This window comes from Sorex araneus, chromosome 6 (assembly GCF_027595985.1).
Source record: "Sorex araneus isolate mSorAra2 chromosome 6, mSorAra2.pri, whole genome shotgun sequence".
In the NCBI taxonomy this organism is placed as follows: Eukaryota; Metazoa; Chordata; class Mammalia; order Eulipotyphla; family Soricidae; genus Sorex; species Sorex araneus.
In genome coordinates this window covers 83,687,957-83,700,220 of record NC_073307.1, presented here as the reverse complement: position 1 = coordinate 83,700,220, position 12,264 = coordinate 83,687,957, and the positions used below count along the sequence as shown (strand labels likewise).

At 45.7% G+C, this 12,264-nt stretch overlaps 1 pseudogene; it reads left to right on the top strand.

The window, feature by feature from the left end:
• The first annotated feature begins 6,879 nt into the window (after positions 1-6,879).
• Positions 6,880-8,166, top strand: LOC129405892 (uncharacterized; annotated as a pseudogene).
• The last annotated feature ends 4,098 nt before the right edge of the window (positions 8,167-12,264 follow it).

The following is a 12,264-nucleotide window of genomic DNA, read 5'->3' as shown; positions in this document are numbered from 1 at the left end:
GGCCCCGGGGATCTGGCTCCGTGGATCTGACTCCGTGGATCTGGCCCCCAACCCACTCTTACAGCCTAGTTAAATCTCCACAGCATGAGGGGGTTGGGGCATACACATAGGTGTGGTCAGCAATAGGGTAAGGTTCTTTTCCCTCAGGGGATACTTCTCCTAGGACTTAATTCTCTTTCAGCAGGAGGATCCACCCAAGGGCAGAGTCCCATGAATGTGTTTCTCTTCTCCTCAGCCAGCAAACATATAAGAATTCATAATATTAATTATTTTGTATGGACACAATAAGAGATGCATTAAAGCTTATAGAATTGCTCTCCTGGGGCCATCTCAATCTCAGATCTACAGTGCTCAGGCCAGATCAGTCTTTCCTATCCCTGGCAGGGTCCCAGTCTCATAATTACTATTGGATCATGACAGCATTTGTCTATGATCAAGCTCTTAACTTATAGTTAAGAATTAGGCACTTTGGCCAGGCCCATCTCGATGCCAGGGTAGCACATAACTCACCGCTTGCCCTGGATCCTTCCCATCCCACGTCGGGGACCCTACTTTGGGGTGCTAGGAACTGAGGGCAACTGAGGTTTAAGTGGAGAAAGCAGATGCCCAGGAGGGAATATCGAGGCCAATTAAGTCTTAAGTTATAAAAACATAATATTGTCTTCTTGTGTCTATACAAAAAGGACATAGCTTTAAAGTAAATTATTCAAAAGGCATAAAGAGGAGAGAAAGGCAATGTTATAATATTCAGTGTCCTAGAAAGTTCTGACCTTACCAATAAACAGAGTTTGATTAGAGGAAGAGCAGAAAAACTGGTAGAAATGGTTACAGATAAACAAAGGAATGGGAGTGACTTTGGAGCACTTTGATGGGTGTGACTGATAAACCCAAGCTCCTAGTGGCAAGGGGGAAAGGACAAACCAATGATATCCAACACTGGAGAATCAAAATCATGAAGCTATAGAAAGAGGGAGTATCTGAGCCAGAGAAAAAGAGAATACAATTGTGAAGGCATTTGCCTTGCATGCAGCTGAATTGGATTCTATTCTTGGCTCTACATATGGTCTTTTGAATTTTGCCAAGAGTGATCCCTGAGCTCAGAACCAGCAGTAAACCATGAGCACAGCTGGGTATGCCCCTGTTCAAAACAAAGCAAGACAGAGGGAAGATTAATAGAAAGGGAGATGGATATGGAAAAGATCCCAGAAGTAGCAGACAGAGACCTTTGCTGAAAGTTGAATCCAATATCTAAAACACTGGTCTTTAGCCATTGTCTATGGGCCAGTGTCAGTTTTTAGTTGTAGAAGGGTTGATCTACTGCCTTGGTTATAATTGCCAGTTTTTGGACCAGATGCAGGACAGGTCCTACAGGTGTAAAGGGGTCGAAAGCACTGATATAGAACACTACATCTCTTTCAATAAATGTATTTGACTTAGGTCTTGCTCAGCCCAGTTGTACCATGTGTGGCACTCACTTGCTTCTGCTGAAGCTTTATTTACAAACAAGGAAGTTTCCACCCTCGTTAAAAGCAGTGACAATGCACAATGCACTCACACTCATACTCTCGCAACTTCAATAAATGCTGTAAATTACATCCTAACAGATAAATTAGAATGCAAGTAGTAAGGATGTTATTTTATAACTAACAAAGATTCTGCTCCTCCAACATTAAAGTGATTCCTTATTTGAATATCTCCATAATTATCTCCTTGCTACATCCATCGAGTGCTCAAGTTGGGGAAAACCAGAAAAGTGCCAAAGAGTGGGTTTTATCACTTTCTATATTCTGGAGAGAAAATATTGATAAGTCTTTCTGAACTTCTTGACTGCTTTCATCAGACAAATTACTTCAAATTAGAGGGCACAGTAACAGGGAGGAAAAACAGAACGAAACTGAAATAACACTTCATCTTGAATGAACTGTAAACAGGTTCAATAGTTTAATTTGCCTGGAAATTGTCTTTGCTAAATGATTCTAAATTGGCTTAATAGCTCAAAGGAAACAAAATGATCTTTATGGGAATCGGAGTACAATTACATGATGTACTAGCTGCAGAAGTGCCATGATTGGGTTTAAATGTGATTACCATACATTCTTTTCTCTGGAAAGATTTCTAAGAAACTGATGAGAGTGACAAACTTTGGATAAAAGAATTTGGGGAGGAGGAAGATTTTTTCTTCTTGGCTAATTTTATGTTCTACTTGGGTTTCTACATTTACATATTACAGTTATTAGTTTTTTAGAAACTAATCGTAGTTGGTTTGTTAGTTTTTAAAATATATTATTAGTTTTTAAAATATCTATGCCTAAAGGATGCACGTCCTTAACTAGGTCATATGTCTCATTTTAGTCCCTGGATCTGGAGTAGGAAGAAAAAGAAGTGCAAAACTTGCAAGAGGGACTAGAAAGAGCCATCTTGGAGTTCTTGCAGAAGAAACTGGCTCTGGACCAAGTCACGGGGTTTGATGCTTCTTGCCTGCTCTGACGTGTGGAGAAAGGTGTGCCTTATAATTAATGGAAGAGAAGAACTATACTCATGGGTTCATGACCCCCACTTCTCAATGGGTGGAATATAAAAAACAAGCTAATACCATGTTATTGAAATGGATACTTTTCCGAGAGAAAAGGGTTGGATTTTTCTCATTCTTCTCAAAGTTTCAGGTGTTAAACTTGGCAACTTGACCTGATAAAAATCTGTCTGATATTAGAAAAATATCCACACCACCAGACTTTATCCTTTGTAGCCTGTTATTTTGGTCCCTGCCCGGCCCATAGGAGAGGAATGACCACTGGGCTGCACTAATTAGGACACATTTATTAAATTATTTCTTTCGATAAATATATTATGCATTTGTTAGGAACAAAGGTGCAAAACATAAGTTCTTGTCCCCTGGGGATAGTAAGCAAGAGCGAAGTCAAATTTTTCTAAATTTTAATTTGAAGAATACAGAGGAGAAGGAAGTGTAAGAGGAGAAAGAAATATTTTTATAACATGGAGTTTTCAAGTGTCTTTGATATCTATATAGACATGTGATTCTTCAAATTGTTCACCTTTCAGGTGCTTGTCATTAGATCCTTATAGCCTCTACTTCTTTCTTCCCTTTTTCTTTCCTTTCACAAATATTTATTGAGCATCTACTAAGTGGTAGACATTGGTACAATAGAAGATACAAATCTAAATACGATGCTGTACCTACTCTCAAATTAAAATGTGACAAGAAGTTGAGTGGAATGTTCATGCAGTACCAGAGATGGATTATTTCTTGGTGGACAGACTAAGAAGGTTTTGCAGTGGTGGTAACTTTTAAACTAAGAAGAGAAAAACGTGATTGGCAGAATTTAAGATGGGCTCCATGTCCCTCAGCCCTGGTATTGTTTCTTGGTTATGTGGCAAAAGAGAAATTATTCATGTAAACTTAAGTTAATCCATGAAACCTTTTGTTTATTTAACTGATGACAGAAGAATAATTTGGAGAGGTCTGAGGCATGAGCAGGGCGTGAGTTGCCATTGCTGCTTTATGGATGGAGAGACCACATGAGAAGAATGTGGGTGGAGTTAAGAAGCTGAGGGAGAGCACTGGCCGACAGCCAGCCAGGAAACATGCAGCCACAGGAAATGAACTTCGCCAACAGCGAAGAATAAGCCTGGAAATAGTCTTAGTCTCCCGCAGAGTCTCCCGGAAGGAGCCACGCCACCAGCACCTTGGTTTGGACCCCTGAAGACTCTAAGTAGAGAACCCAGTGGAGCTCACACTTGGTTGACAGAACAGCCGGGTCAAAAAAGAGAGTTTTGTAAGTCATAGCCTATGTGATCCCACACAGTAATGGAAAAGGAATCCAAAAGATTTTTTTTATGCAGAGGAGAGAACATGAGCACAATAATACAAGGGTGCTCAGAGACTCGGGCAGGGGGTGGGCCACAGGGGAGGAGCAAACAGCTCGAAAACTTGGGGTGCGGAAGTGCGTAGGAAGTTGCATGGAGCATCTACTAGATGAGTTTGAGCCAGATTTAGGAAGTCATTACATTTCTTCAGATGAAGGCATTTGGGCTAGGCTCTCCCGCCCACCCTCTTCTCCTGCCAGGGACGGTAGCCCCTGCTTGGCACAGAAATATACTTCTCTCATTTGACAGATGTTTGGGATATTATTCAGCCTTTACATGCTTCTGTCTTTATTTTTCCTCTTCCTTCACTTTTTTTTTTTTTTGCTTTTTGGGTCATACCCAGCGTTGCACAGGGGTTACTCCTGGCTCATGCACTCGGGAATTACTCCTGGCGGGGCTCGGGGGACCCTATGGGATGTTGGGAATCGAACCTGGGTCAGCCGCATGTAAGGCAAACGCCCTACTCGCTGTGTTATCACTCCAGCCCCCTTCCTTTACTTTTAAGCTCCATTCCCCATCAGGGAGGAGAATGCCCAGTAGCCATGCCTAATGATGTACTAGGAAGGAGAAGTAATTTTAGGACGTAGCCTTCACAGTGCTCTTCTGCCTGAGTTCCCTAATGTTAACCACCATAGGGACCGATGCTAGGTCAAACAGAAGGAAGAGTGTGAGCTGACTCATTAAGCAGGAAGGGACAAGGCGTTGGCCGTGAGACCTTGAGCAGTGATCGAGAGTCCTCTCAGTCATATGAGTGCTATCGTTTGGGAAACGGAGGAATCGAGATGTATCTGAAAGTATTTTCACAGGAAATACAGTTCACACCGAGGGTTTGAATGAAGGGAATTTGAAGAAAGCTCAATTCACAGAACAGTGGGTAAGGTCTTTAAAGGGAAAAAAAGTAGAGTGTAGTAATAGCAGTAAATTATTACCACCTAGGCCTCAAGGTCCAAGAAATAAGGGAAGAAAGAGAATCCAGCATCCTCTGAGAGCCAGAGACCTGGAGAATGGGCACCTGCCTGGAGCTATATGCAGAGAGGCATGGAACAATTGCCAAATGATTGCTTTGAAGCAGAGAGAAGAACCCAGTCTAGCCTCTTTTCTTCTGTTCTCTCATCCCCCAAAAGGACAATCAGATGATAGTCCAAAAGGAAGCCCAGCGATATGTGGTCCAGAGTGGCCAGTCTCCTGAAACAGGGATTAGGGAAAGGAAGATAAACAGTGGACCTGAAGGTGTGAGGAACGGAGGACGATCAGTGTATGAGACCAAGAGATTCCTGGTTTTGCCATGATGTTGACTTTGCCATGACCTGGGTTCAGTGATGATCACTTTTAACCATGGACCTTTCACTCTGATTATATTCCTGCTTTAGGGTCCAGAGGAGGGATCATCTGGAAGGTGGGAAAAGCTCAATCACTGGTCTCCCATACCAGGAACCTCCAGGAATGCAATCACCTCCCCAGGAAGTAAGGGGCTGGGGGAATACATGCAGAACTATCACATATCACCGTGGAAGCTTCTAGTCCAAGTACATTAGGGGCTTCCCAGAGATGAGGTCCTAAACTATTTAGGGTCTATAGTCTCAAAGTGGTGGGAAACTGGGTTCGACCTGGTGGTCTGGACTGGCCGTTTCTGCCAGAGCTGTGTTTTGAAGGGTGAGGGGCAGGAAAGAGATCACACAGGGAAAGATGTAGTTAAGTCCTTCCTTAAGAACACAGCTTGTTATCTTTTTGGTCAAGAAAATTACAGGGGAGTGATAAACTTACTAGAACAGCAAGAATCACAGTTGTTGTTTTGTTTTGTTTTGTTTTTTCCCCAAATTTACAGGACATATTCTTCCCAGAATTTCTTCTTCAGCTTAAATGATTCTAGGAAAGTTTCTGACCAACCAGGGGCTTGAAATTAATTCTGGCCAAGAGACACCATCAGTGGCATTAGGAATGATAGAGTCCTTGAATAAGCCTAGTGCCACCACATGCCCACCAAGCTTCCTTGTCCACTTTGGACGTCCTCCTGCTCCTTCTTCAATGTTTGACTCAGAAAGGGAAGCAGTTTTCTCTCACCTCTGACCAAACCCCAAAGCCTGCCCCATATCTTCTAGGCTCGGAGGGCAATGTCGCCATTTTTCGTGGGACACTGGGGGACCAGTCTAGAAACGACAAAACGTTTGACTAAGTGTAGGAGTCACATGAGGCATCCTGAAAGGTCCTTCATGGGCTGCGTGTCGTCTCCCCCCCTCCAGATGATTGTATGTGGCTTGTCCCTGGGCTCTACGCCTGGACTCTGGGTCCTCTCCCTCAACCTCAGGCAGCTGGCCGGAACCACACTTCCTAGGGACACAGTCCATTTGCTCTTTCTCAGGACCCAAATTCCTTCTGCAGTCTAGAGGAGGCCCCCACAGAAGAGATCTGACCCCAACTTACACAATTTGCCTCTCTTCCCTCCCATCACAGAGGGTCTGGGCCAAGATGGGGGTGGAGGCTGGGGTCAGCATTCTGGCCAGTTTGCTCTGTGGTGTCTGTAGCTTCTCTGAGACCACAGGCCAGACACACTTGGCAGCATCTTTGTCCCTATTGTCCAGGCAGTTTATGGCTCCCCAGGGATTTTGGAGTTCATGAACTTGGCCTCAAGCCATGAGTCAGACTTTGTACCCAGTACTCGGAGAGCCCGGCAAGCTACCAAGAGTACCCCGCCCACATGGCAGAGCCTGGCAAGCTACCCATGCCGTTTTCATATGCCCAAAACAGTAACAACAATGGGCCTCATTTGCCTGACACCGAAAGAGCCCCCAATACAGCAGCGTAAGGAATGATTAGCAAGGAGAGGCTGACAAAATCTCTCTTTTTAAAAAAATTTTATTGAATTACCGTGAGATAGTTACAAGCTTTCATGTTTGGGTTACAATCTCACAGTGATCAAGAGGCTGACAAAATCTCAGGGATGAGCTAGACTGACAAAATGAAGAAAGACTAAAATGACTGTACATTCAATGCACATATACGCTGGCATTGGAAGCATCCATCGAGGACCTGATGGTGCAAGCGCAGAAGAGCAAGTACGACATCGTTGGTCTGACCAAAACGAGAAGGCATCGACCACATCACGCCATTTTCGACACTGGAGAAGAATTGTTCCTCAGAACATGCAACAACAGAGGCATCGGTGGCATCGGTGTCCTTGTCAACACGAACTTGGCCATAAGCATTGATTCATTCGAATGCCTAACAACCCAAATCGGATGATTACACTTGAATAGATGTGGCTCACTGCTGGCAGTTTCTATCTTTGTCATCTATGCACCAACATCCAACTACAATGAAGAAGAAATCAAGAAGTTCTACATGGAAATGGAGAAGTTCTATAAAGAAGACCACACCTTCTACAAGATAATTGTTGGTGAGTTTAATGCCAAGGTAGGACCAGGAAGGTCATATCTTGGCCTAAAGAACTCCACATTGAGACCCATGGCCTAGAATGGAACGAACAAGGTGAGAGACTGTCTGAGTTCATCATGTCGACCAAGACCATCCATGATAACTCACAGTTCCAGAAGGCCAAATCTAAATGTTTGACATGGGAGTCTCCCGGTGGACAGTTCCACAAGAAAATTGACCACATCATATTCAATCAAAGGTTTTGCCTGACCAATGTTGCTGTTGTCCCAAAATTCCAAACGGGATTGGACCACCATCTCCTTTGTGCAAAATTCTGCCTCACAGAGTGGGGAGAAAGGTCTGTAAAGTTTAAGTTTAAGAAGAGAACTCCCAGAATGACCACCAATTGGGAGCTCTTTGGCACTATTGCGACAACGTGAGAAGATGCCATGGTTGACAACATTGATGAGGAATACGATCGACTGGTTCAGCACCTCCATGACTGCGCGAAGAATGCTGAGAGTGGGAAAGCCACAGACACCTGTCTTTGGAAACTCTTGAGCTCATTCGCCAACGTGGTTTGGCACGAGCCTCAGGCAACCACAAGCTAATGTCCAAGCTCTCAAAGTTGTGCAGAGAAGCTATAAAGGAAGACCTCAAATAGAGAAGAGCAGCAGTGTTGCTGATGCGACAGAAGCTGGGAAAAGTATTCGCAACGCTCGCCTGTCCAACTGTAAGACCAAGATGACTGCCCTCCGACGTCCTGATGGATCGATCACATCTTCCAGAAGGGCAATGGAGAGGATTATTCACAACTTCTACTTGGATCTCTTTGACAGCCACATCTACCTGCCCACATACCAAATTCTGCAGGATGGATATGTCATTCCCAACATCCTCCCTTCCTAAATCCAACATGCCATTTCATCGGTAAAGATGTGTACAGCACCCAGTCCAGACAAGGTCGGTCCCGAACACCTGAAGAATCCACTGCCAGTACTCGTCAATACACTTCACATGCTATCTATCTGAATGCAAGGTTCCATCCCAGTGGAAAACCAGCAGGACTGTTCTGTTGTACAAGAAGAGAGACATCCACAACATCGGCAACTATCGCCCAAACTGCCTGTTGTCCGTCGTCTACAAGTTGTTCACTTGAGTCATCCTGAATAGAATAGGCAGAACACTAGACAAAGGACTACCATGCCAGGTTCTGAAAAGGATTCAGCACAATGGACCATATCCACACAGTGACCAAGCTCATTGAAGTTTCGTGAGAGTTCAAGATGCTGCTCTGTCTAACATTCATCGATTTAAAGAAGGCCTTTGATTCTGTTGAGACTGAAGCAGTCATCGAAACCCTAGCCAAACAGGACATTCTAACTCAGTACATCAAGATCCTCCTCGAGCTATATTATGGATTTACCACCAGGATCTCATCATTCTACAAGGAAGTGATCATGGATGTAAAGAGAGGGGTTTGGCAGGGTTTCATTTCACCGAAACTCTTCAGTGCCACCCTCAAGCACGTCATGCGACGACTGGAATGGGAAGGAATGGGAATGCAGATAGATGGTCAGCAACTACATCACCTCCGCTTTGCTGATGACATCGTTCTAAACACCAAACATTAGCCAAATGGCACAAATGCTGGCTGACGTCGACTGCGAATGTGGAAAGGTCGCAGCTGAATCTCACGAAGACAATGTTCATGAAAAATGAAATTGTCCCTGATGTTCCATTTGCTCTCAATGGAACGAACATCTCCAAATGCAGCAGCTATGCATACCTGGGTCGAGAACTCAACATAAGGAACAACTTGATGCCAGAACTGCGCAGGAGGAACAGAGCAGCGTGGAACGCCTTTAAGAGCATCGAAGAAGTGGTTAAGAGGACGAAGAACCTCCGGCTCTGGGCACCTCTTTTTGACTCCACCATTTTTCCTGCACTAACATACACCTCAGAGACCTGGGCCCTACGAAAAGAGGATGAGAACGCTATTCAGGTATCCCAAAGAGGAACTGAAAGAGCTATGCTAGGAGTATCACCTCTCACTCAACTGAGAGAAGGAATCCAGAGTTCTGACCTCCGTTGACAATCAAGAATCAGGGACGTTGTCTCGTTTGCCATGGTGTCAAAAATCAGATGGGTGGGACATGTATTGTGATTCAGAGACGACTGCTGGACTAATCCAGCTGTTACTAACTGGATTCTACGGGACGTCAAAAGATCACGTGGCTGCCCACCAACGAGATGATCAGACTTCTTTGTCAAAACCCTGAATGAACGGTTTGAGGCTCTTCCTGTTCCTGGAGCGAGCAGATAACATTGGACTACACTAGCATGCGATAGGGATGAATGGAGACGTTACTGGCACCCGCTCGAGCAAATTGAAGATCAACGGGATGACGAGTGATACAAGTGATACTCGTTGGCTAGAAAGGTGCTCAGGTGGAGGGAAGGGCTGTCTTCTTCAGATTCAAGGATCAAAGATGAACTAAGGACCAGACAGAATGTGCAGTTCACTGGCTTCACTAGACCAAAGACCTAAAGTAAGCAAACAACCCACAGTTAGATGTTTCTGAGTACCATCAATACCCACCGAGGTCCCAAGTCCCCAACCCTAGACCCTAAGGCCCGCCCCATCACACACCCGCCTCCTCCCCTACAAATTCTCTATTCGGGAGGCACCAGGTACAGTGCTGCTTTCCAGTCAACAAGCCAGTTTTCTATTCCGATTCCCTAAGCTTAGTCCGTTGGGGTTCAGCCCCCACGCTCCTCACCGTAGCAGCACAATCACACAGCTGTGTAATCAGTAATCAGGCCAATTACTCTAACTGCCGGGTGTCAGGAGGAAGGGACCCACCCACGTACCCGAGGTTAAGATACTTTCTTCCAGCGCTGTTTTCCCACTCCGGTGACACGTGCATGCTCTTGGGAACTCCGTGTACCCGTGGCACCCCAACAACCGCCCCTGCTCGCCCCCCACCACCCTGTCCTCCTGTAGGGCCAGGCATGCCTCACAGAGCAGAGAGGACATCCATCTCCCCAAGATGCCTCATGGAAACCTGCACAGCACAGGGCAGTGTCTGCCCAGAGTCCGAGTCACCGGGATTGGCTGCACCGTCTGTGGAAAACTTGAGATCCCCTGTGATGAAGCGACCCTGGGCTGCAGACCCAGCCCAGCACCCAGATGCAGACTTCTGCCCCTGCATCAGGTGTTTTTGGCTTTGCTCACTAGGTAAAGACTGCTGTCTTGGGGCTGGAGCGATAGCACAGCGGGTAGGGCGTTTGCCTTGCACGCGGCCGACCTGGGTTCGATTCCCAGCATCCCATATGGTTCCCCGAGCGCCACCAGGAGCAATTCCTGAGTACAGAGCCAGGAGTAAACCCTGTGCATTGCCAGGTGTGACTCAAAAAGAAAAATAAAAGACTGCTGTCTTTAGCAAGCTCCATCTTCCCAGGTCAGTCTTGGTCCACTGATGCTGGGTGTTGGTTTTACCTAGCACCTTGGGCATGAGCACAGCAGCAAGTTAGTGAGTAAGACTATGCCCTGTTCCTGCTGCAGATGAGGGGGACACAGAGCTCACACAGGACTAGGGGCTATTGGAAGCTTTGATCTCTCAGCATTTCAGTCCCCTACTTATAGTGGACAATTGTACAGACATGTCCACCAATCACTGCCTTATATCCCATCCTCAAGGACCGATATCAAGAAAACAAGATGGGGGGGGGGTAAAGATATAAGGTGCTAGCCTTGCATGTGAGTAATCCAGGTTTGATCCAAATCCCAGATGGTCCCCCTGCGCCCTGTCAGGAGTGATTCCTGAGCACAGAGCCAGGAGTAAGCCCTGAGCAACACCAGGTGTGGCCCCCAAACAAAATAAAAACAACAACAACATAATCAATATGATTGGCCACAGGCCATTACTTAGAAATATTTTACTGTTATTTTTAGTCATGGATTTGTGTGAACATCTGCATTTTAAAAATCAATATTTTATTAACATTATCAGTGGCTTTCAATACTACATAAATGCCTTGATCATAGCTTTCCACTTCTATATGAGCATACGTTTCACCTAAGCTCTGGTGCCATTTCCATGATTGTGTGAACCCCAACCCCAACCCCACTGTCCACTAGCCTTTCCTCATACCCTGCCCCTCCCCCTGGCAGGGAACGTTCTGTTTTAATGAGTTGTTTGGTTACTAAGCACAGGTTCATAGTTAGAGTTTCTGAGAAGCCCCATGTCACCCAGAGCACTACCCCCTACGCTTCCCCCAGGAGGAAGATCTACAAGCAGTGGCAGCTACCCATGGCCCCACCTGGAGTGGAGTCTCTGATGAGTTGGTCTGCAGACCCTCCAGTTATGTGAAGGTTGAATAATGCTTCTGATGATCCTACCAAAGTTCCCTTCATTACTCCCACCCCTGCCTCCCTAAATCCTTATAATTCTGTTCTCTGATCTGGGCCTAAGAGCGCCCCCTCCTGCGGCACCTGGGCAGAGTGGCATTGGGAAATGATTATATATTATTTTGCTCACAATTTCTCCCAGGGCTGCCTTTGGCTAGTCTGTCATATACTGGTTTCAGATGACTGATGTACCCCTGGATACATGTACCTCAGGACCCCATGCAGAACCTCCTGAAAAAACCAGGACCCCCATGCAATACCTCAAGGCCCCATGCAGAACCTCAGGACCCCATAAAACATCCAGAACTCCTACACAGCACCTCAGAACTCAATGCAGTATCTTAGGACCCACATGCAGTACCTCAGGGCCCCCCCATGAAGTTTTCCGGGGTCCCTGAATTACCTCAGATCCTGTCCTCTTATCTATCAAGAGCGTCCACCAGGCCACAGACACAGTTGCCAGGCCTTAAACCCCGTAGCACTCAGTTTTGGAGGCCTGAGTGAGAGAGAGCCTGGATACTCTCAGTCCAGTCCTATTGGAGACATGAAATAGGGCACTCACAAGTGAGCTATTATGAAGACTTCCTGGTTAC